Below are 24472 nucleotides of genomic sequence, written 5' to 3'. Positions count from 1 at the left end.
ACCTGGAGTAGTGTGGGCAGCTATATATCCAGCACCCGGGGAATAACTGGGGGATCAGTGCACGCGGGTGTTTCGCCGGCAGCCATATCACCCTGGAGCACAAGACCGGTTGCCCACTGAAGCTAAGCAGGGCTGAGCCTGGTCAGTACCTGGATGGGAGACCTCCTGAGAAAACTAGGTTGCTGCTGGAAGAGGTGCTAGTGAGGCCAGCAGGGGGTGCTCACCCTGTGGTCTGTGTGGGTCCTAGTGCCCCAGTGTAGTGATGGGGACACTATACTGTCAACAAGCACCGTCCTTCGGATGAGACGTTAAACCGAGGTCCTGACTCTCTGTGGTCATTAAAAATCCCAGGATGTCTTTCGGAAAGAGTAGAGGTGTGACCTCGGCATCCTGGCTAAATTCGCCCATTGGTCTCTGACCATCATGGCCTCCTAACAATCCCCATATCTGCTGAATGGCTTCATCACTCCGTCTCCTCTCCATCAGTAAGCTGGTGTGTGGTGGGCGTTCTGGCGCAATATGGCTGCCGTCGCATCATCCAGGTGGATGCTGCACACTGGTGGTGGATGAGGAGATACCCCCTGTCTATGTAAGCGCTTTGAGTGTCTAGAAAAGCGCTATATAAATGTAAAGAATTATTATTATTATTAAACCCAACATAAAGTCTCAAGATATTTTTAGAAAATGAAATTAAATACATTAATTTTACATGTTTTTCTAAACACGCGGCTCTCTTGAGCAAGATGCGAGTCCAACGGTGTCCTTCTAGAAAATGCGCGAAATATGCGTTCTGTGTGAATGGCTTGGTTTCAGTTTTAATGTAAACAAGATCTTCTCCACATTAATGTTCTCTTTTTTTTTTTTTTGTAATGGCTTCAACTGGATAAGCTAACATAACCTTATAATGCAATGCCACATACATCGTCATCGCATCTTGTGCGCCACTGATAAAGATCAAGTATACTTCGGCCGGTGCGCCTACTCGAGGTGAAAGATGAGAAAGCAGATACTGTGTGTCGAGCTGGTCCACCTTTGAGAGTTGTGTAGACACAGCTGTGCATGTGGCGAGATGGAATGGAACACGGACTGTGAAGTACCGGGGCTCATAAAGCAGCTTCCTCAATGCACACCTAAAATTTGAATGCAGAGTTTTTGCATTCGAATGTGGATTTTTATTTTAAATTCGACAAATATTTTGACAGCCCTAGAATCGCCTATGTGATTTTTTGTTGTTGTTGACATTTCTAATCGTAAACACAGCCATGTTGAAGCTTCAGTAAATGTTTTGCATTATGGCAGTCCACTCTGCTTATTGTTTTTTGAAAATGTTGCACTCCTGCTTGTCATTGTGCACGTAATTTCACGCCAATAAATCATCAGAAATATTGGTCTGTACATTCGTCCTGCCTGTTGTCCATGGATTGACCTATATTTGGTGTTATATGCCTTATAAAACTTATTTAGACATGCAAAATCAATTTTACAATCGATTCAATGAACACTTGTCACTCAAATCAAACAGGATTTTTTTCACGAAAGCAAAGTAAACGGTCTCTCATTTGTAGGTTGCATTGACAACTAGTGGTGGACGCAAGTAAAACAGTACATCATTTTTTCTTCTCACCTGAAAGGCAGGCAGGAGAATAGTCGGGCAGACAAGGGGTCAAGCGAGGTGCAGACAGGGCTGAGAACGGCGGGCAGTACCAGAGTCAAAAACAGTCCAGGTCGAAAACCAGAAGAGCGGTCCGAAGTCCTCTGAGGGCAAAGCACAGGTTACACTAACTGGGCAGACAAACCAACAAGCGAACTGACCAGAACAGGACAGAACCGAAGCCAAACGCCAAAAGGTCACAGAACACACTGACAAGGATGGGTGAAAATCAAGCAGAATAATAGAATAATGAATAATGAATAGAATAATGAAGCAGAATAATGTGTGTGTGTCTGTGTGTGTACAGCAGTAAACTGAATACAATGTTAAATATCTCCTTGTTTCAGATGATGAGAGAGATGAGAACTACTGGCCAGACTTGTGGACTGAAAGTCATGTTAGAGAGTTTAAAAACAGTTTCTCTTAAATGTGCATTTTAAAAATCCCAGCTGATTAAACCTGTGCTCCAGGGACCATAATCATCTAATATCTAGTGATAAATGTAGCTCTTATCTGAGTGAGATGATTAACTCCAAACAGTAGAAAATCAGTCCAGTCTCCCCTGCTGTCTCTCACTGCTCCGGGTCTGTCTGTGTTTACTTCTCACTGCTCTGTGTGTTCACAGTGTGTGTGTGTGTTCACTGCGGTGTGTGCGCACTTGGATGGTTTAAATGCAGAGTTACCATACTTGACAAATGTCACTTTCACTTTCACAGTAAATGTCATTTGGTGTTAAAGTCTGGTGTTGCTTGCTTATAATAAATATTGATAAAAGATAAGAATAAGCAGAAGCGGTTTATAGCCATAACCTTCGAAACACTACAGTCTCTAATCGTGCATCACTGGTAAAAAAAAAGTTTTGCAATGCGATCAACAAGAACACAAAATAAGAAACTCCTCTACTTTCAACAAAACATATTTCACTTCCCCCACAGTACTGGAACAACTCTCTGATCTGCTTTTATTTTCTGTAGTTTCTGCTAAATGAACTTTGTTCTTCTAATTGACAAACTAAAACTAGACCTCAGAAAATTATATTAGCTTTTTCTTTCTCTTGCATGTAGAATTGTGTAAAAACACCTTGGATCTGAAAGCTACACACAGCTTTGGGATCAGAAACATTTTCATTTCACTCCCATCAACTTAAAAACACAAATAAATACACAGACATTTGCACTTGGAAAACATCTACATAAACGTGCGGTTGCATCCCTGGGAACTTTATCTGTGGTGTTTATATAGGCTAAGCATTTTCACAGTGTCACAGAGGTGTAAAAACGGTTACACTCACTAAGGGAATGGATCACGCTTGTGCCGCACTCTTATTTTAAAGCAAAATGAATCCATGAATGCTTCTCTCAGTTAATGTGCTCGATGTCATCAGTCTGAAGCGTCTGTCATAAATCAACACATGCTGCTGTGAATAATTAAGAGAGGTGTCTGTCAAGTGCCCTCACTCTAGTGAAGTTCAACCCTGCAGTTTCCCCGACTTGAAAGGGTATGCTTGCTCTTGAAGGTTTGGACTGGATTTTACTCAATGACCAGGAATCAATTCTTTCTTTTCTTTCTTTTATTTGAAAGTTGCCATGGCCAAAAGCAGGTAAAAAAAACCTTAAACACAAATACAAGTAAATCAAGAAAATATACAATAAGCCCAAGTAACCATAATAAAGCATCAAAACCCAGGATCAAATACTTAAAATTTAAACACAAATTAGTCTTGAAAATAAATTGAAAGAAAAACCCCATATCTAGAGCACCCAAATAAATTGAAGACACTTTTAAAGCACTACTCAAATAATTCTACCCTTAAACTCTAACAGCTTTAATCTATAAAACCACAATTTCTCACTTCCAGCTTCCTTAATCTTAACACATTTCTTTTAACTACCTTCATAAATGTTAAATGTATAACACTTTAGCTTACAATCCAAACATGATTTCATAACATTTATACATACATTTTTCCTTAAGGATAATTACATGATTTACTTAAATGTTAAAATTCACCACACTGCACAAACGAATGCTCACCGACTCCTTCCTTGTAGAAACAAGCTTTAGTCCTTCAGTATCACTTTTCAGGCCCAGTTTCTCCACACATCTTGCCAACCTAATTTCCATCCTGTGAGTGACTCTGATTCCCTTAAAATCACTAGATCCTTCCCACCTGGTGACTAATTAACTATCTGCGGCAGGGTGCCACACCCAGCACCAAAACCACCCAGGCAGAAAAGGTGTGGTCTGCAGCTCAGCTCAACAGTGTCTTCTCGTAGGATAAGAACACGCAGTCTCATTAATAATTTAAGACACCGACGCGTCATCGATGTACTTTCATCCTTTGCTACATCACACATTGTGACGTCAACATGATGTAGATTTTAAACAGCGCTGCACAAGCTCTTAGCCGGGTGCAGAGAGCAACGCAAGGAAAAGAACAGATGAGGAATGGAAAATGAAGTTGTGTTTTATTGTGCAAAAACATCCAAATGCTACAAAATTATTTCTAAACATTGTCGGTTATAGGTTAGGTGAATATAAACAGTTAAGAAACAAAACTTAATAGTTAGAATTGTGCATGAGAGACAGCAACTTATATAAACCGACTGATGTCTGTCATTAATGTTTATTTATACATTGAAGACCAACCAATGTTAATTTAAAGTTAAATAGATCATTCAGTTTCTGTGGTATTTCTGTACCTGAATATTACTGGTTAACCCACCTGAAACGGTTATTTTATTTATTTGTGTCATTGCTTATCAATTCAGGAGTTTGAAATCACAGTTCTTTTTAAGTATCTTTCACAGAATATAAATACGAATCAACATTATAAATGGAAAAAAAACATACACTGGGTGACAAAACCAAGAGGGTGATTGAAGTTTAAAAATATGTCTAAAAAATACCCTAACTCCCCCTCAAAAAACAAAACAAAAATCCCCCTCCCCCAATAAGAGCCACCTAAAAGAGGAATTATATTTAGATATATATGTGGGTGTGTGCATATATATATATATATATATATATATATATATAGTTGTTTTGTTTTTTAATATGCATTATGGGAAGATATTTATTTTAAATGGGCAGGTTTTATGCTGTAGTTGGGCTGGAGATCTTTAAATCCAATCTGGCAACAATGAATGCTCAATCATTCAGAAATGAAACACTGCTGTGTTTGCTCTGAGATGATCAGCTGTGAATTTGTTAGAAATGTTGAGCTAAAGACAGCAAAATTTTGTGGTCCAAACATGAAAGTCACTTAATATGAACTTTTTATTAAACTACTGCATAAAACCAAAATCAAATTTGCAAACTTTCTTATAATCATTAAATGACTGTGACTCATCTTAGTTAATCGTGATCTCACACACTTCTTAAAATCAATGACAAAGCTCTCTTCACATAAATCTCTTGATGAGGAAATCTTACCTCGTCTGACTTTAATGCGTGACTCCAAAATAAAACTAATCTAAATCAACACTAATCATCTAAATCAATTAACAGATAATAAGACAAAAATACACCATCATCTCAAAACTGATCTAACAGAATACATTTCAGAAAAACTGGTGTTCAGATGAAACGTCAAGAATAATAAGAGCATAACCATTCATTATATGTGATGAAGTCTTGTGAAATATGTGGGTTTAACATTTTACCTCCACTCCCACTACTGCTGGGAATTACACGCTAAATTCAGTTCTGTGAACGCCTTTTAGTGTTAATGGTGTTAATCACGTCAGTACTCTAAACAGGGTGTAGGAGTCATTTTCCGTCACTATATATTCACATAGTCATTATGCATTGGAGCAAGTTTCTGAAATAAAACAGAAATAAACTAAATGTTTACATACTGTTAAAGTAAACTCATAGCTAAATATAATGTCAAAACATAACTTAAGTTACATTATACAACGTCCTCATTATGAAATTAAAAGTATAACAAATGTAAGATACAGTATATGTGACCCTCTGTGACTAAAGTCTGAATCTAGTTATGAGATAACAAGCATTAAAGTTTGATTTCATCCATAAGTTTCACTATGATTTTAATCTCTGACATGATCTTACTCATTCAGTAATAAAGATACCAATTTCATATTTCACAGAATGTTTTTTACCTTATGAAGGGTGAGTATTTAGAAAACAGTAAATCACCCAAAAATGACTTTAGCTGGGTTTTCACAGACAGGGACATATGTATTATATTATATTCTGTATTATTATACAGAATAATAAATATATTAATTGAAATATTGACCATATTAGCAACAGAAGCAGCAATGCTAGCAGCACTTCCACATGCGCTTCACAGCATTAACTAATAAGAACAGTGTAATGTACTTTCTTAGAACTTATGTATTTTTGGGGAGTATCTGTACTATACTTTAGTACAGTTTTTATATTTCAGCCAATATTTTTACTTTTACTCCACTACCTGATAATACATATATATTGAAATTCTTCAGGAAGAAGAAAGGAAGCATGCATGACCCCATCCACATTAACAGGATGGTTGTTGATAGGGATGCACCGATTGACCGGCCATAAATCGGAAATCGGGACGGTTTTTGCTTAAAATACGCAATCGGCAATCGGCCAGTTCCAGAAGTGTGATCGCGTGGACACAGGCAGCCGATCAGTACTGGAAATGCAGAGTTTGATATCTGAGGCACAGATAGCAGGAAGCGAACAGCCGTTGGTGTACTGACGCACAAATAAAAGCCTTTCCTGCGTACCGGTCCGCGCCCTGAACACGAGTAGACCGTGAAGAGATGTTCAGATAAACTTCTCGCGAGCTGGATGAGAAACGAAACGGACTAAACGGTGACAAAACTGTTTTTTTTTTTTGTTTTTTTTTTTAACTTTCATACACGTTTGAAAAGCCAGAAATAAACGTTCAGTTCTGTATAGGATGATTATTTTTATTTTACCTTAAAATTACATCGACTTAATTTGATTTAAAAATCACCTGCTGTAGCACACTCAAAAAAAGTGTTTCATTCATCCAATTAAAAAAAATTTTAGGGTAATGATTCACATCTATATTTTTATACTTGAGACAATAAGTTATTTATTTTTCATTGGCTCAAGTAAAAAAAATATAGATGTGAATCATTACCCAAATTTTTCTTTTTTTTTTTTTTTAATTGGATGAATGAAACACTTTGCATCTTTAATTATTCGCACATCTTGGAAAATGTATTTATATAGCATACTTTTATTTAGTCTTACTGGTAAAGACCTTTTTTTTAACCAAATTTAAAACTTCGAACAAGGACCAGCAGATTCAGGAACAGATTTTTCCCTAAAGCTGTCTCCTTGCACTATTGGTCATAAACGGACATGTTAAATATAAAGTATTCAAAACAGGTAAGTTGATATATTTGTAGTAAAGTTGAATTGAACTGATGCATCAGTCATACATCACTCCGAACCGCGCGCCTCATGACGAGACCGACGCATCACCACAGAAACAAGAAAGAGATGCGTTCTAACATAACTGTAGCCAGGGAACTACACTGCGCCCAAAATGGTTACACATGCGACCTTTTGAAATGACATTGCGACCCTAATTTTTTTGAGGTCGCAAATGTATCACTGATTATTTTTGTAACTACCTTATCTTTTAGGCAATATGCTATGATTTAATATGAGCATTTATTAAAACAGAAATGTGTATTTTAAGAATACGTTTTATAACGTCCTCAGAACATTCAACACATCAAGTTGGCTTCAGCCCAGCGATGCGGGAAATCTGAACTGAGCAGCTGGTGACTCAGGTGTGCACGAGAGAGAGACGCGTCTCACGAACAGCAACACTGAACCGAGCTCTCCTCCAGGATGTTCACGTCCTCCTGCACCTGAACGAACAAATAGAAATCGCAGTTTAAATAAACAGAAAAAAAAAGCGAAAAGCGAAAGAGCTCAGTTCAGCAGCGCGGTGTTCTGGTGTTCTTGCTTATGTCCCGACAACAAATACATACTAAATATGTCAAAATACCTGTCTTATAAAGTGTATTCGAAAAGTCTGTGGTTATGTCTTCAGTGAAAGTAAAGAGTTGAGAAAGAAATCGGATGTGTATCATTATAATGGATGCGTTCGTCTCTTAAAGTGACCGCGCCTAATTTACTAGCTCTGCTGTCAGTGTCTTTAATGTATGAAAATGAAAGTAAAACACTCACTGCTCTTGATTGAATTACTTTGTAGTTTCAACAAGAATTTATCCAAAATCAATCCAAAAATCAGATATAATTGATTATATTGTTTTACTAGTGGGTGCAGGACATTAGTTCATTTATGTAAGTGAGTATAGCAAAATAGTGATCTGTGAAATATTATACCCAAAAATTATTCATACTGTAGACTACCAGTGAAATTGATAAAAAATAATTAAAACAAAAATAAATTAGGGACCTGCCCAGGTTTTGCTTAAGTGTTTCTTTCTTTAATTGCTAATGCAACCTTTAATTATTTTAAATTAGTTTCTGGACACCAACAAACTAAAAAAAAAAAAAGTAAACTGTGTAAATAGCACAAATAAATAAATAGAATGAACATACAGTACAAATTAAACAATTTTAAACAGGGCCCACTGTACACCCTGCAGCGGGGCCCCTCTAACCCCAGCTACAAGACAGAGCAATGCACTGTGTGTACTGTAAGAAATAGAACAAGAAGGTATGCAGTTTAAAAGATGGCAAGTAAAATCAAAAGCACATCTGTATGCAATACAGTTTCATTAATTATCCATTAAAAATGTGTGTGACCAAATCATGTTTTGCGCCAGTAACTGAAAAAGTTAGTCACGCAAGTGCCAACAGCGGAAAAGGTTAGTGTAGTTACCTGGTAGCATAAAACTCAGTTAGTAAGGGCTCAATTAAAATATTGCACATACTGTATATAGGTTGTTCAGATTACTTGTTTACGTGTAATAAAATACAATGTACGTCTGTTCGTGCAGAGACTTTGTAACTGCCGAAACTATGTATTTTGCATGCATCACATTATAGCGCGGTGTGCATGAAAATATTATGGCGGCAGAGCGAACATATCATCCATTGTGGTTCTCACACAGTCCTTCTACATCATCACCACATCTACATCATCACCACATAGTGTGTATTATAAGTGATCAGTCTTTAAGAGAAGGACTACATGAGAACAACTATGGATGATATGTTCGCTCTGCAGCCTTGTTATTATTTTGTCTTTATTTGAAATGCTAAGAAAGAGTTAATCTCTCATGTTTGAGAAAGCGTGTTGCCGTGTACCAGCCATTAAATGTGTGTGACACCAATTTCTCGTTTTCTATCTCTAATATCTGTAAATATTAAGCTGGAAAAGTCTATTTAAATATAAATTCTGCATGTTCTGCGTGTCTCTGTTAATGAATGGAGCAGAAACGCGTCTTCCTTTATCACACACATGAAGCGCGCATGACGCTCTGGTGATTTCAGCTTCTGTGAACACATGAAGAACATCTCCAGAACTGCACTGAGAGTCACTTCATGAGCATCTGACCTTTTGATTTGAGTAAAACTAGTGTCATATCACATCATAGACTATAGTACCATATACACAGAACTGTAAAGGTACGGTAACCCATCAAAATAAAAGTCTGGTTTAGTTTAAAGACAAGTATTTTCCAGAAATCTATTACTATTGTTCAGAATGTACACAGCCTACTACTACTACTATTAAAATGAAACAAACATATTGCTTTAAAGGAATAATCACAAAAAATGTCTTCCATGTTTTATTATTAATAGTAAATCCCCTTTGTTTACCAAAAAATAAAGTTTGCTTAATTTTCAATAATTAAAAGATAAATTAAATGAATGTTTTATGCCTTCATTTGATAACCAGAAAAATGTAAATACACAGAATTTCAGAGGGGAAAAACATTTCACATAAGGCTATTTCTTTTTTTTCTTTTTTTTAACAAATTATGTTGTTTTTATGCATTTAAATAATTACATATGTTAAAACACAGAATTAGGTAACAAAACATGATGAATAAAAATTGTGGCCTTAAACATGTAATATTTGGCATATTTGTTTTTGCAGTATTTTTTTTGGGGGGGGGGTATTTTTCATGTAAAGATATAGAGATATATTTTTTGCTCCATATCGCCCAGCCCTACCATAAACCCTAATATGAAGTTGCACAGCACGCTGTCACTTTGTCTCACACACGCGCAAAGAGACAGAGTAAGAGAGTCTTGCATAACATGCAGAACTGACACACTATATGTAAACAGTATTCTTTGTTGTATTTCTCCTGTCAAAATAAGGAGTTCCTTTGGAATTCTTCAGCTTTTAAGAACTGTCTGGTTTTCCAGTAGTGGGCGGGACTAATGCACAAACAATCTCATTGACTGGCACTGACCTATTATTGTCCCCGTTTTCATTTCAGCACATCAGTTTGAGTACACACAAAAACGTATTAATATTCATGAATCCAGCAGCTTGTTAATCTTTAGTGCAATTGATATTGTTCCTATTAGTAGAATTCTAAATTATTCTATCATTATTAATATTATTATTATCATCATCTTTATTATTATTGTTGTTGTTGTTGTTGTTAGTTTTCTTTTACAGAAACACTGATTGACCAAAACTGCAGCACCTCCAGTCCTAATATCAGTTAAAATGCGGAATGTGCATTCATACATGGGTTTAATTCTAATTACTAAGTTCTAGCATTAAATAATACTTGATTATCATATTTAATGTTTGACTGACTGATGTTAATATTTAAAAAGCGGTGCCATTTTACAAACATATGTATTTATTTTATTTTATAAATACACTGCTCATGTTTGGGATCAATAGGATTTTTTATTGTATTTTTAAGAGGTTTCTTCGGTTCATCACGGTTGCATTTATTTTATTAAAAAATACAGAAATAAATATGTTAATGCTATTTAAAATAACTTTTCTTTCTTTTAAAATAAGATTTATTTCTGTGATGCTCCGATGTATTTTCAGCATCATTCCTCCAGTCTTCAGTGTCACATGATCTTCAGAAATCATGAAAATATGTTTTATTATCAATGATTGAAACCGTTGTGCGGCTTAATATTTTTGTAACATGCGATACTTTTGTCAGGATGTTTTGATGTATAAAAAGTTCAAATAAAGAGCATTTAATTAAAAAAATCTAAATCTTTTGTAACAATATATATTACAGTTCAAAAGTTTGGGGTCAGTACATTTGTTTTCTTTCACTTTCTTTTTTTTAAGAAATTAACACTTTTATTCAGCAAGGATATGCTAAATTGATACAAAGTGATAGTAAAGACTTCTGTATAGGCTTGGGCGGTAATACGGTAATATGGTATACCGCGGGATCTAAAAATAGCAATGGTATCAGTTCCAATACCGTCATACCGTTAATAATAAAAAAAAAAAACAAAAAAAAACAATGCACTTATATAGGAGACAAGGATAAAATATTAAATATAATTTATTTAATGCCTAAAAATGTGTATGCGTGGTTGTCATCGCGTTACAACGAGACTAGGAGAAAGAGAGAGGAGGGAAAAAGATGGCAAGTTGCGCACCGAGTGACCTGGTCTCAAAAAAAAGAACATAAATTCTGCAGTTTGCCAGTATTTCGGGTTTCGACCGAACGAGAATGGAGAGGTGGTAAATAAGGAGGAGGCTATTTGCAAATTGTGCCCTCATGAAAAAAAGATGACTTTAATATGGAATATGCTGAAAAAAAAAAAAAAAAAAAAAAAAAAAAAAAAGCCGATGCAATGGCAGGTCCTGTCGGCATCGGCAACGTAGAGGACCGAATCGGAGCTGAAATAACAGCCTACTGTTTAGAGCCAGTTACTCAAGGAGACGAGGACCCACTTCATTCATGGAAAAATGCTGACTGGTGTTTTCCCCAGATGTCGCGAGTGGCACGATAGTAGGCAAGCACACCATCGAAGCAGGTTTTTAGCACCGCAGGTAAAGCTGTCGGTCCACAGCGTGCCCTAGCGAAAAATCTTGACTGTATGCCACTTGCTTTTTTATAAGCTGCTCTTAGTTATTAAAATTTGTTCGTGCAGTGTGATTTTTATGGATGGGCGTTTTTCCGCAAATATCACATTCGAATAATTTTGAGCTCACAAAAAAACGAATATTCGTTTATTTAAATTAAGTTTAATGAGACAGACGTTATTTTTCAGCAACATTTATTGTTTCTGTCATTTTGGAACAAGCTTACACACAATAAGCTTGAACACATCGTGTTTTGTAGCTGAAAACTTTAACAACGCAAATCTGTCTGCAAATCTGTTTTTGCTTTTTTTCTATTGTTGTAGCCTACATGTTCTTGTTAAGAAACACGGGCATGTAAACATGATCGGGGGAAAGTCGGCTCCTTAGTCTGTTAAAAATAAGGCTGGCCGCGGAGAAAATGCCCTCTGACGGCACAGACGTTGTCGGGACTCACAATAACGGTGTGCTAAGCGAATACGTTTTGTGAAGCGCTTCGTGTTTTCGTTTCACCACTGAATGGGATCCTCATCTGGTGGAATACATGTCTCCAGCAAGAACTGTTCCCACTCGTCTCGGCTGGACTCAATGTAATCATCGCTGAAGAACTGGCTCAGCCGTTTCCGACGAGTGGGCATTGCATCCTCTTCATCGTTGGTGACGCACCACTCGTCTCGCATCAAGGAAAATGTTCTGATAATGTTCAAAAAAGTTTTTTTTTCTTCTCTCATGTTTTCATCGAGAAACCTGAGAATCTTTGGGCCGCGGGTCTAGGGCAGATGCGAGAAGAGGAGTTTTCACTGCATTCTCCAAGTTAGCGGTGTTTATTCGTTGCTTGAGAGACGCCGGAACAATGTTCTTGAATGCGGTCACTTTCTGTGATTATCCACAGCATATTTGAAGTACTGTAGAAGACCGCAGTTCTTATTCATTCATTAATTATTTTTTGCTTTCATACATCTTCAAATATGCCGTGGAGAATCACAGAAAGTGACCGAATTAGGTTTTATTGTGGACTTTTTTCCCTTTTTTCTTTTCTTTATGGAAAGCAAAAATATGTCGAAATTCGAATATCATTTTTATTTATCGAATAATTAGAGCCGAACGAATATTTTAATAATAATATCTGTGCACACCCCTAGTGATTTTATTGATTTGTGTGCGCATCTCTGCGCAAAAACTGTTCTGTATGTTTATGTTAATTTAATTGTTTGACTATTGCTATTTGTTGCTAATAAAAGTTGTTAATATTGTTGTGCATGTCATTTTGTTATTGTTTCAGTATTAGTGTTTGGTATTCAGTTTCTGAATGGTTTAGGCACAAGCCAACAGTTTGGTGATGCTGTCTCAGCCTTACGTCATATTTTTTTAATTATTCACGGTAATACCGTATACCGAGGTAAAATAGGGAGGAGGTTTGACGGTATCAAAATTTGGATACCGCCCAAGCCTACTTCTGTAGTTACAAAAGATTTCTATTTTAAATTAACAGTGTTCTTTTTAACTTTTTATACAACAAAAAATGCTGACACAGGTTCCAAAAAAATATTAAGCAGCACACCGGTTTCAATCATTGATTATGAATCAGCATATAAGAATGCACAATCTGACTTTGCTGCAGTCTGGAATTGAACTACTGGTTTCGTCTGGTCAGAGGAGAACTGGCCCCCCAACTGAGCCTGGTTTCTCCCAAGGTTTTTTTCTCCATTCTGTCACCGATGGAGTTTCGGTTCCTTGCCGCTGTCGCCTCTGGCTTGCTTAGTTGGGGTCACTTCATCTACAGTGATATCATTGACTTGATTGCAAATTAAAACAGACACTATTTCAACTGAACAGAGATGACATAACTGAATTCAATGATGAACTGCCTTTAACTATCATTCTGCATTATTGAGACACTGTTTTCCAAATGAATGTTGTTCAGTGCTTTGGCGCAATGTATTTTGTTTAAAGCACTATATAAATAAAGGTGATTTCTAAAGATCATATGAAACTGAAGACTGGAGTAATGATGCTGAAAAAAAAAAAAAAAAGTTCACAATAAAACCTAATTTGGTCACTTCTCTGATTCTCCACGGCATATTTGAATATATGCAAGAAAAAAATAATTAATGAATGAATAAGGGGCCGTTCACATATCGCGCCTAAAAACGCGTGGAAAACGCTAGTCGCGCCCCTTTCTCCTTCTCCAAAGCGCTCGGGCAGAAGCACTCCTGAGGCGTCTGCCGTTGCTAAGCAACAATGACCCGCTCTCTCCATGAAGACATGGATTTGCAGCAAAGAAAAAAAAAAAAAAAAAATCGCTGTCAGTAGCTCTACTACTAAATTTATTTCAAAATGGCAATCCATATACAGCTATGATCAGCTGTTCCTTCATCTTGGCTGAGCTTTCACTGTTGTTACGGGAAAGGATGAAGCTGATTGGTTGGTTCTTGTCAAATGACCCGCGGTGCGCTTGCGGCATTCTGAAAAGTTGATGTTTTTAACTCGATGCGGTCCGGACTCGTCTGGAAAAAAACGGGGGCGTCGCACCGCGTCGCTTCCATTATGAGTGCGCATACCGCGCGGCTACATTAGAAATAACGAACTTGAGAGGGCAAAAGACGCGATATGTGAATGGCCCCTAATAACTGCGGTCTTCTACAGTACTTCAGATATGCCGTGGAGAATCACAGAAAGTGACCGAATTCAAGAACATTGTTGCGGCATCTCTCAAGCAACGAATAAACACCGCTAACTTGGAGAAAGCAGTGAACTCCTCTTCTCATGTCTTCCCTAGACCCTCAGCACAAACATCTCAGGTTTCTCGAAGAAAACACGAGAGAAGTAAGAAAAAACACTTTTTTTGAACATTATCAGAACATTTTCCCTGATTGCGAGACGGTGCGTCACCAACGATGAAGAGGATGCAATGCCCACTCGTCGGAAACGGCTGAGCCAGTTCTTCAGCGATGATTACATTGAGTCCAGCCGAGACGAGTGGGAACAGTTCTTGCTGGAGACATGTATTCCACTAGATGAGGATCCCATTCAGTGGTAAAACGAAAACACGAAGCGCTTCACAAAACTTATTCGCTTAGCACACCGTTATTGTGAGTCCCGACAACGTCTGTGCCGTCAGAGGGCATTTTCTCTGCGGCCGGACTTATAAACAGACAAAGGAGCCGACTTTACCCCAATCATGTGTACATGCCCGTGTTTCTTAACAAGAACGTGTACAACAATAGAAAAGCAAAAAAGATTTGCTGACAGTTTCAAAGTTTAAAAGTTAAGTGTAAGCTACATTCTGTACAATAGCCTAATTGCTGTAGGCTGCTTTACGTTTTTTCTTGGTTCACTTTTTCAGCAGCTATGCTAATGATGTCTCTATGTGTTTCTCTGTTTCTGCTGGGATCTTCATCCCGTGGTAACTAGGATTTACACAAGCTCCAGTCTGGATCCAGAACATCTGAGAAGAGATGATGCTGACCCTCAGAGGACCTCAGATGATGCTAACCCTGAATCAACAAACAGAACTAACAAATATTGCTACAAGTGTGACTGCATCATATAATAATTATTAATAATATTGATAATGTTAATCGTCTAGCTGACTACGTCTTGTATTAACTTTTCTAGAAATCCTGTCATACGTGCACAAACTGACAGTCACCACTTATAAGCTACTACTAAATATTGTAGAAACAGAATTTTCTGTAAGTTGCTTTGTAACTATTTGTATTGTAAAAAGCGCTAAACAAATAAACTTGAATTGAATTGAATTGAATTCTAATAGAATTATAATGGACTAATAGACATTGTGGCATAGGAGACGTCACTTCCTGTTTGTTGTTGACGGCTGTACTGCGTTTGAGCTCCGTCACTATATTCTTTTCATTGACTATTTTTAACTTAAAAATAAATTTTATACATCATCGTTTCCGTTTATATAACGCGTGAATATATCCTCTATTGTATTCTACAACAAAAACAATCAGTGTATACTGTGTATAGACCACCAGGGCCGTATACAGAATTCCTAAAAGAATTTGCAGATTTCCTCTCAGACCTTCTAGTTACAGTTGATAAGGCGCTAATCATGGGAGATTTTAATATTCACGTTGATAATGCAAATGATACATTAGGACTTGCGTTTACTGACCTTATTAACTCCTTTGGAGTCAAGCAAAATGTTACCGGGCCCACTCATCGTTTTAATCATACACTAGATTTAATTATATCGCATGGAATCGATCTTACTGCTATAGATATTGTACCTCAAAGTGATGATATTACAGACCATTTCCTTGTATCGTGCATGCTGCGTATAACTGATATTAACTATATGTCTCAGCGATACCGTCTGGGCAGAACTATTGTTCCAGCCACCAAAGAAAGATTCGCAAATAACCTGCCTGATCTATCTCAACTGCTATTTGTACCCAAAAATACACATGAATTAGACGAAATTACTGACAATATGGGCACTATTTTCTCTAATACATTAGAAGCTGTTGCCCCAATCAAATTGAAAAAGGTTAGCGAAAAACGTACTGTACCATGGTATAACAGTAATACTCACTCTCTCAAGAAAGTAACTCGTAGTCTTGAACGCAAATGGAGAAAAACTAACTTAGAAGTTTTTAGAATTGCATGGAAAAACAGTATGTCCAGCTATAGACAGGCTCTAAAAACTGCGAGGGCAGAGCATATACACAAACTCATTGAAAATAACCAAAACAATCCAAGGTTTTTATTTAGCACAGTGGCTAAATTAACAAATTACCAGATGCCACCTAATTCAAATATTCCACCAACGTTAAATAGTAATTACTTTATGAATTTCTTCACTGATAAAATAGATAACATTAGAAATACAATAGCGAATGTAGATTCTACAGCGTCTAACACTTCAGTTTCATCCATCGCACCCAAAGATAAACTGCAGTGCTTTACAACCATAGGACAGGAAGAGCTAAATAAACTTATCACTGTATCTAAACCAACAACATGTTTATTAGATCCTGTACCCACTAAATTACTGAAAGAGCTGTTACCTGTAGCAGAAGAAACGCTTCTCAATATCATTAACTCCTCGTTATCTTTAGGTCACGTCCCAAAACCATTCAAGCTGGCGGTTATTAAGCCTCTTATTAAGAAACCAAAACTAGATCCTAGTGTACTGGCAAATTATAGGCCTATTTCAAATCTTCCATTTATGTCTAAAATTTTAGAAAAAGTTGTGTCTGCTCAATTGAGCACCTTCCTGCATAAAAATGATCTGTATGAAGAATTTCAGTCAGGTTTCAGGCTCCACTATAGCACAGAAACTGCACTTGTTAAAATTACAAATGACCTGCTCCTTGCGTCAGATCAAGGCTGCATCTCATTTCTAGTCTTACTTGATCTTAGTGCTGCGTTCGACACCATAGATCATAACATACTCATAGATCGATTACAAAACTATACAGGTATTCAAGGGCAGGCTCTTAGATGGTTTAGATCCTACCTCTCCGATCGCTACCATTTTGTTTACTTAAATGGGGAGTCATCTCATTTATCATCAGTAAAATATGGAGTGCCACAAGGATCCGTCCTAGGTCCCCTTCTATTTTCAATATACATGTTGCCCCTTGGTAATATTATTAGAAAATACAGAATTAGCTTTCACTGTTATGCTGATGATACTCAGCTATATATCTCAACGAGACCAGATGAAACTTCCCAATTATCTAAGCTAACAGAGTGTGTTAAAAGATAGGATGACAAATAATTTTCTCCAATTAAATTCGGATAAGACAGAGATACTAATTATTGGACCAAAAAACACTACACAGAATCTTGTAGATTACAATCTGCAACTAGACGGATGTACTGTTACTTCCTCTACAGTCAGAAATCTGGGTGTTATATTAGACAGCAATTTGTCTTTTGAAAATCATATTTCCAATGTTACAAAAACTGCATTCTTCCATCTTAGAAACATTGCCAAGCTACGAAACATGTTATCTGTTTCTGATGCAGAAAAGCTAGTTCCAGCATTCATGACCTCTAGACTGGACTATTGTAATGCACTTCTAGGTGGTTGTCCTGCTTCTTCAATAAACAAGCTACAGGTCGTCCAAAATGCAGCAGCTAGAGTCCTTACGAGGTCAAGAAAATATGATCATATTACCCCAATTCATTACTTACCTATAAGGCCCTAAATGGTTTAGCTCCAGCGTACCTAACTAGCCTTCTACCACGCTACAACCCATCACGCACCCTAAGGTCACAAAACACTGGACTTTTGGTCGTTCCTAGGATAGCAAAGTCCACTAAAGGAGGTAGAGCTTTCTCACATTTGGCTCCCAAACTCTGGAATAGCCTTCCTGATAATGTTAGGGGTTCAGACACACTCTCTCTGTTTAAATCTAGATTAAAAACGCATCTCTTTCGCCAAGCATTCGAATAATGTATCTTTTTAATTGTGAGTGTAGTTGGAGCTGATCAAAGGTGCATTTTTATTCATTAGCTTGGGTTAAACTAATTTTACTTTGTTGGATCAGCAGCTATGCTAATGATGTCTGTATTTTGTTTCTATGTTTCGCTAGGATTTACACAAGCTCCAGTCTGGATCCAGAACATCTGAGAAGAGATGATGCTGAGCCTCAGAGGACCTCAGATGATGCTAACCCTGAATCAACAAACAGAACTAACAAATATTGCTACAAGTGTGACTGCATCATATAATAACTTAATTAATAATATTGATAGTTCATCGTCTAGCTGACTTCGTCTTGTATTATTATTTTTATTATTATTTAAATTTTTTCTAAAATTCTGTCAAATGTGCACAAACTACTACTAAATATTTTAGAAACATAATTTTCTGTAAAGTTGCTTTGTAACGATTTGTTTTGTAAAAAGCGCTATACAAATAAACTTGAATTGAATTGAATTAAATAACTTTGAAGTTAATAAATGCCTTAGAATAATTTTTTATTGTTGGTTTATTTCAACATTTACTAATACATTTTTAACTTAAGTTAAACAATGTATTTTAACTTTAATGTGCTATAAACTAACATGAATGAGGTACAATTGTATTGCTCAAATTTGAATACATGCTGTAAGAATGTATATTGCATAATTTACAGTTCATGTAAGCTAGCTAATACATTCTTGTTAACAAACTGGATTTGCAAAGTGTTTCTAGGCTATAGCTAAAGAAAAAACATTTGACCTTCAATATTTTAATGTTGACCTTATTTTCAAAGGGCAAAGGCTTTGAAGAAAGTACCAGTGTGGGATTTTTTCGAGTATAACCAGGGAAAGCACAGTGTAATACCTGTAAAGAAATAATCATCATGGGGTCATCAACATCTACAAGTAAAAATACTACAAACACGTGGTCTCATCTAAAGCACATCCATCCAGAAGTCAGTGAAGAAGCAAAGAAAAAAAGGGACAAGAAAGATCCTTCTCAGCCATCAGTGACTCAACTTTATGAAGCAAGACAGGGTGGAAGGACACCAATCCAAGATTTCTCAAAATTGTTGCATCTATCATGGAAATTACTGACATTGACAACCAAACAAATTCTGTCGTTTCAGTTGTTGTATTTAAGAGACTTATTTCCCTTATGGAACCCAGATACAGTTCTACATAACAAAGATTGTAGATGTGAAAGTGAAGTGACATTCAGCCAGGTATGGTAACCCATTCTCTGAACTTGTGACAAACACAACAGAACCACTAGATTTAAATCAGCACATCCACTGAAGGATTGAACGCAATTGTTTTGAAGTCTCAAAATATAAATTAATCAAATAGAATTGACGTAAATGAATGTACGAACGTTGCCTGATCCACAAAAGCACATTTTTATCTCTACATGCACAAATTATGATAATTTAATATAAACTATAACATTTGTATTCACAAATATGTCTCAATTTAATCAAATGCTGCACATTAATGTAATTATTAACTCTGCAGACACCGGTTGAAAAGAGTTTGTTTCAGTTTAGTGACGCACATTTGCTAATTTTTTAAATCGTGTACATGTTCACGAATAGCACTGGGCCTTGTTCGTTAGTAGTTGTGTGTGTGTGTGTGGGACGTTATTCACTATACTATTTACTATTAATGTCTCATTTCAGTTTAAGTTTGGCTTTAGTTTTGTATTTATTGCAGTTTATATGAAAAGGTTCATGTAGCGTGGTACAGCCTACTGCAGAAATTAATAATCAAATGTAAAATAAAATATAGCGTGCTGTCACAACTCTTTACATTTATTTATTACATGACCGACGAACGTATACATGGATAATAAATAAGTGAAGCATTTTGACACATTTTTGCGTGTATTGGAGCGTTCTCTTTCATGCTTTTAAAAACATGAATGAGTATACTTCGATCATTGAAGCATGTCCCATTTTTCATATGTCATGTTACATGATTTTGCTGATTTGCACGGGAAATTGGGTTTTTATGGAGGAACGAAAGTGCAGCACTGCAAAAGGGGGCGGAATGGGGCACAATAACCATTTTATCTCGATTATTGGATTTTCATAATTGTTGGAGATCGAAATAGAATCGTTTTTTTTTTCGATTAACTGCACGTGCAATGCTGTAAAATTTGAAAAATAAAGTCTCAAAATCCAAATGAACCGAACAAGATCGACTCGAGCTAGACGTCAATTAATGCATCCCTGTCACCTGATCCAGATATGCATGGATTCCTTTTTGAATGAGCAATTTACGATATATTAATACAGAACACAACATTTTTATTCACAAACATGTCTGTATTTGTACAAATCACTGCACAATCATTTAATCCCAAATTCCACAGACTCCAATTGAAAAGTAATTGTGAATGGTTCGTAAGATACATGTATAAAATGTAAGCAGTACATGGATAATTTTGATCTATTAATCATTTTGAGTCTAATTTCACCCCATAGCATCTCAACCTCATCTCTCTTTAATGTGTGAATTAAAAATAAAACTAATCTAATCATCACTAATCATCTCAATCAATTAACAGATCATTATCTAAAAACAAAAATACACCATCATCTCAAAACTGATCTAACAGAATAACTTTCAGAAAAACTGATGCTCAGATTAAATGTCAAGAATTGCCTAATAAGAGCATGACGTTTCATTAAATGTGATGAAGTCTTGTGACTGTAGTCAGAGAGTAATTTAACATTATTTTAACTCATTTTACATCATCTTCTGCTGCAGTATGGAAGCATATGGGTAGCATTATTCAATTTGGGATGTAATATGCAAAATGACAATGCAATATGTAAAATGGCAATGCATTTCTGTATTTACATTTACATTTTCCAATACATTTATGCAACGTTTGGTGCAAAATGAAAATGAAAATTAAATTACATAATTTTCATTTGCCATTTCCTACACCAGTTTTAATATGTAAAATGAATATTAATTTTAACGCTTTATAAGTTGCAAAATTAAAATGAAAATGTATTACAGAAATGATTAGATATGTCTAACATGTTCAAGCAAAAACTGTGGCAAAATAATCCTTTAAATGCTATTTTTCTTAAATGCATTAACACTCACAGTCAAGATACTTACGATTGCATTTTCATTCAATGTCCCGCAATGAATGTAGCAAAATTCAATGAGTACATTGAAAATGCATTCCGAGCCGATCACATCTCCGCCCCCTCCCGCCCTGTCAATCACTGCGTGAACAAGGCGGGGCTTACAGAAGGTCAAGAGACTCAAATCTCAAGAAGAGGATACAAGTGAGAGAACATGGACAAGACAGATGGTCCGTGTACGTTTTGATCTTTCGGTTATGGCTTGAATATTTCATTCGCACTTGTGGGCGGAGCTGAAACGCTGCTTTCATCTGATTGGTCGAATCGCTCCGCTTTCAGCTATGTCTTTTTATTCTTTCAGGCAGAATAAGAGTCAGTGCAAGTGAAGCACTGTAATGTCTGAAACCACCGCTCACTGTTAATTAGCATAATATTTGAATCAGATGTAGCTGGGCACATAATTTGTGCTGTCGAGACCTGCAAATTATTTCTAGGTTGTAGTATATGAATATTGTCCCACTGAAAAATAATAGACTGAACAGTTCCATGTCTGTAACATTTACCACTCTCATCTTTTAAGTCATAAGGCACTAGGTATGTGTGTGTGTGACATTAATAAATAATTTTAAAAATGAATATAGTTAAATTTCTAAATAAAAATTGTAAAATTAGCTCTATGCTGCTCAGTGCTCATGCTGCTCAGTGCTCCTGTAGCCTACCCCAGAGCGCCCTCTCGCGGCTGTAGACGGTAATGTTTTCTCTTGGTCCTAAATAAATGCGACTTATAGTCCAGTGCAATTTATATATGTTTTTTTCCTCGTCATGACGTATTTTTGGACTGATGCAACTTATACCGAAAAATACAGTTAACTTTAATATTATTATTTATTATGAAGAGTAATTGACAGACTAGAACTTACATTTTTCACCCAATTCAGCTCAGATCTTCAGACTCATCTGACTCGTGTTGCTTGTATAACTGGCCAGACTTACCTTCCCAAAAAATCCTATTTAATTTTATTTCATAAATTTAACTATATTTATTTCCACTTCACTGTTATCCAAAGGAGACAGAACTATTTGCACTGTATTTATCAGTGGGACAATATTCATACAATAATTTAACGGGGTCTCTTGCAGGTCTCGACAGCACAAATTATGTGCCCAGCTACATCTGATTCAAATATTATGCTAATTAACAGTGAGCGGTGGTTTCAGACATTACAGTGCTTCACTTGCACTGACTCTTATTCTGCCTGAAAGAATAAAAAGACATAGCTGAAAGCGGAGCGATTCGACCAATCAGATGAAAGCAGCGTTTCAGCTCCGCCCACAAGTGCGAATGAAATATTGAAGCCATAAACCGAAATCATCAAAACGTACACGGGTCAACTATCTTGTCCATTTTCTCTCACTTGAGTCTCTTGACCTTCTGTAAGCCCCGCCTTGTTCACGGACTGATTGACAGGGCGGGAGGGGGCGGAGATGTGATCGGTTCGAAATGCATTTTCAATGTGCACTTTGAATTTTGCTACATTCATTGCGGGACATTGAATGAAAATGCAATCGTAAGTGTCTTGACTGTGAGTGTTAATGCATTTAAGAAAAATAGCATTTAAATGATCATTTTGCCACAGTTTTTGCTTTAACATGTTAGACATATCTAATCATTTCTGTAATACATTTTCATTTTAATTTTGCATCTTATAAAGCGTTAAAATTAATATTCATTTTACATATTAAAACTGGTGTATGAAATGGCAAATTAAACTTATGTAATTTAATTTTCATTTTCATTTTGCACCAAACGTTGCACAAATGTATTGGAAAATGTAAATGTAAATACAGAAATGCATTGCCATTTTACATATTGCATTGTCATTTTGCATATTACATCCCAAATTGAATAATGCTACCCATATGCTTCCATACTGCAGGGGATTTCCAAGCAGAAGCTACGGTTCAGTTGGCGCCTTTGTGTTAACCACTTCCGCACTAGCTACTCTAAATTGAAAGTAAAGTTATGAAGTAATTTTCTTTTCTTTTAAGTCCAGAATTAAACTTACTGCTCATCACGAAACCTCCGAAACTTGTAACTAAGAGTATGAGCGAGTACTTAGGTCCTGAGAGTAGTGTTAATGCTAATGCTAACTGACTGATATGAACGCTCTGTTGTCGCTATTATCGATTTCACGGAAAAGTATGTTTTACTCCAGTTAACGTTACCTCATAAACAGCTTTGTTGTAACTTAGTCAACTGACGAAGCCGTCAAGTGAAAATGCATGCTATATGATATTTAGTCCATGATTATTTGTTCTGTGTGTGTTTGTTCGCTAATTCTTCTTATTAAATGTTATAGATGTTTTTTTTTTTTTCTCATGAAAATACATGGTAAATTCACTTACCTTCCAATAAATGCCTTTCTATTCCGAGAACGGTCTGTCTGTAGGGATGGCTGACGCGAAACTAACGTTTCGACACAGTGTCGAGATCCCGAAGCGTAGATGTTTCGAAACACTGCTCCGAACTGTGATTCAAAACACCCATGTCACGTGACTATGGCTAAACGAAGCTTCTGCGCGTTTCATAAGTGTCTCGACCGACAGGTGGCACGCTTGCCGAGTCTGCGTTTGATTGACAGGGGCGGGAACAAACCACACAATCGCACATCTGTCTCAACTGCCACAAAGTTTAAAAGAGGAGTTAATGCACCTTCACCTCGTGGGTTTTTGTTTATTTTGAGATAGCGTTTACGATTTATTGACATTTATAGTGCGATTTAGTTAGTTATATTTAGGTTACATTTAAGTTAAATATATTTACTGATAAACTAAAGACAGTGACAGATAGTTAGGATAGATATAGTGACACATTTATATAGGCTAAGTTAGATATTGACAGATAGCACAGTAGTTAGAGATATAGAATTTAGATAGATTCATATATATATAGATAGATAGATTCATAGATATATAAATTTATATATAGATTCATATATTAATATATATATAGAGAGAGAGAGAGAGAGAGAGAGATTCATATAGCCTATATATATATATATACTTTCATAAATATATAGATTCATAGATAGATAGATATATATAGACATTAATAGAATAGATAGAAATGGAGGCTCCACAGAAGAGATGCCGTAAATCTGTGGTGTGGGAGCATTTCCATTTGGAAACCCCAAATAAAGTGAGATGTATGTATTGTGTTACTTCAACAATACATCATCCATGATGCGCCATTTGAGGAGCACTCATCCT

At 36.3% G+C, this 24472-nt stretch overlaps 1 protein-coding gene across 1 annotated transcript in view; it reads right to left on the bottom strand.

Annotated features, from left to right (window-relative positions):
* The window catches only part of LOC113079802 (tumor necrosis factor receptor superfamily member 14-like), a 40789-nt gene extending 16863 nt beyond the window's left edge, over window positions 1–23926 (bottom strand). The window contains exon 1 of the mRNA XM_026252026.1: window positions 23609–23926. The gene's annotated coding sequence lies outside the window, so the exon portion shown is untranslated. The remainder of the gene's footprint in view (window positions 1–23608) is intronic.
* Window positions 23927–24472: the final 546 nt, after the last annotated feature.

The sequence above is a fragment of the Carassius auratus genome, unplaced genomic scaffold (assembly GCF_003368295.1).
Source record: "Carassius auratus strain Wakin unplaced genomic scaffold, ASM336829v1 scaf_tig00029285, whole genome shotgun sequence".
NCBI classification, from domain to species: Eukaryota; Metazoa; Chordata; class Actinopteri; order Cypriniformes; family Cyprinidae; genus Carassius; species Carassius auratus.
Note: the sequence above shows the minus strand (reverse complement) of the source record. Positions and strands in the feature narration are given on the sequence as shown.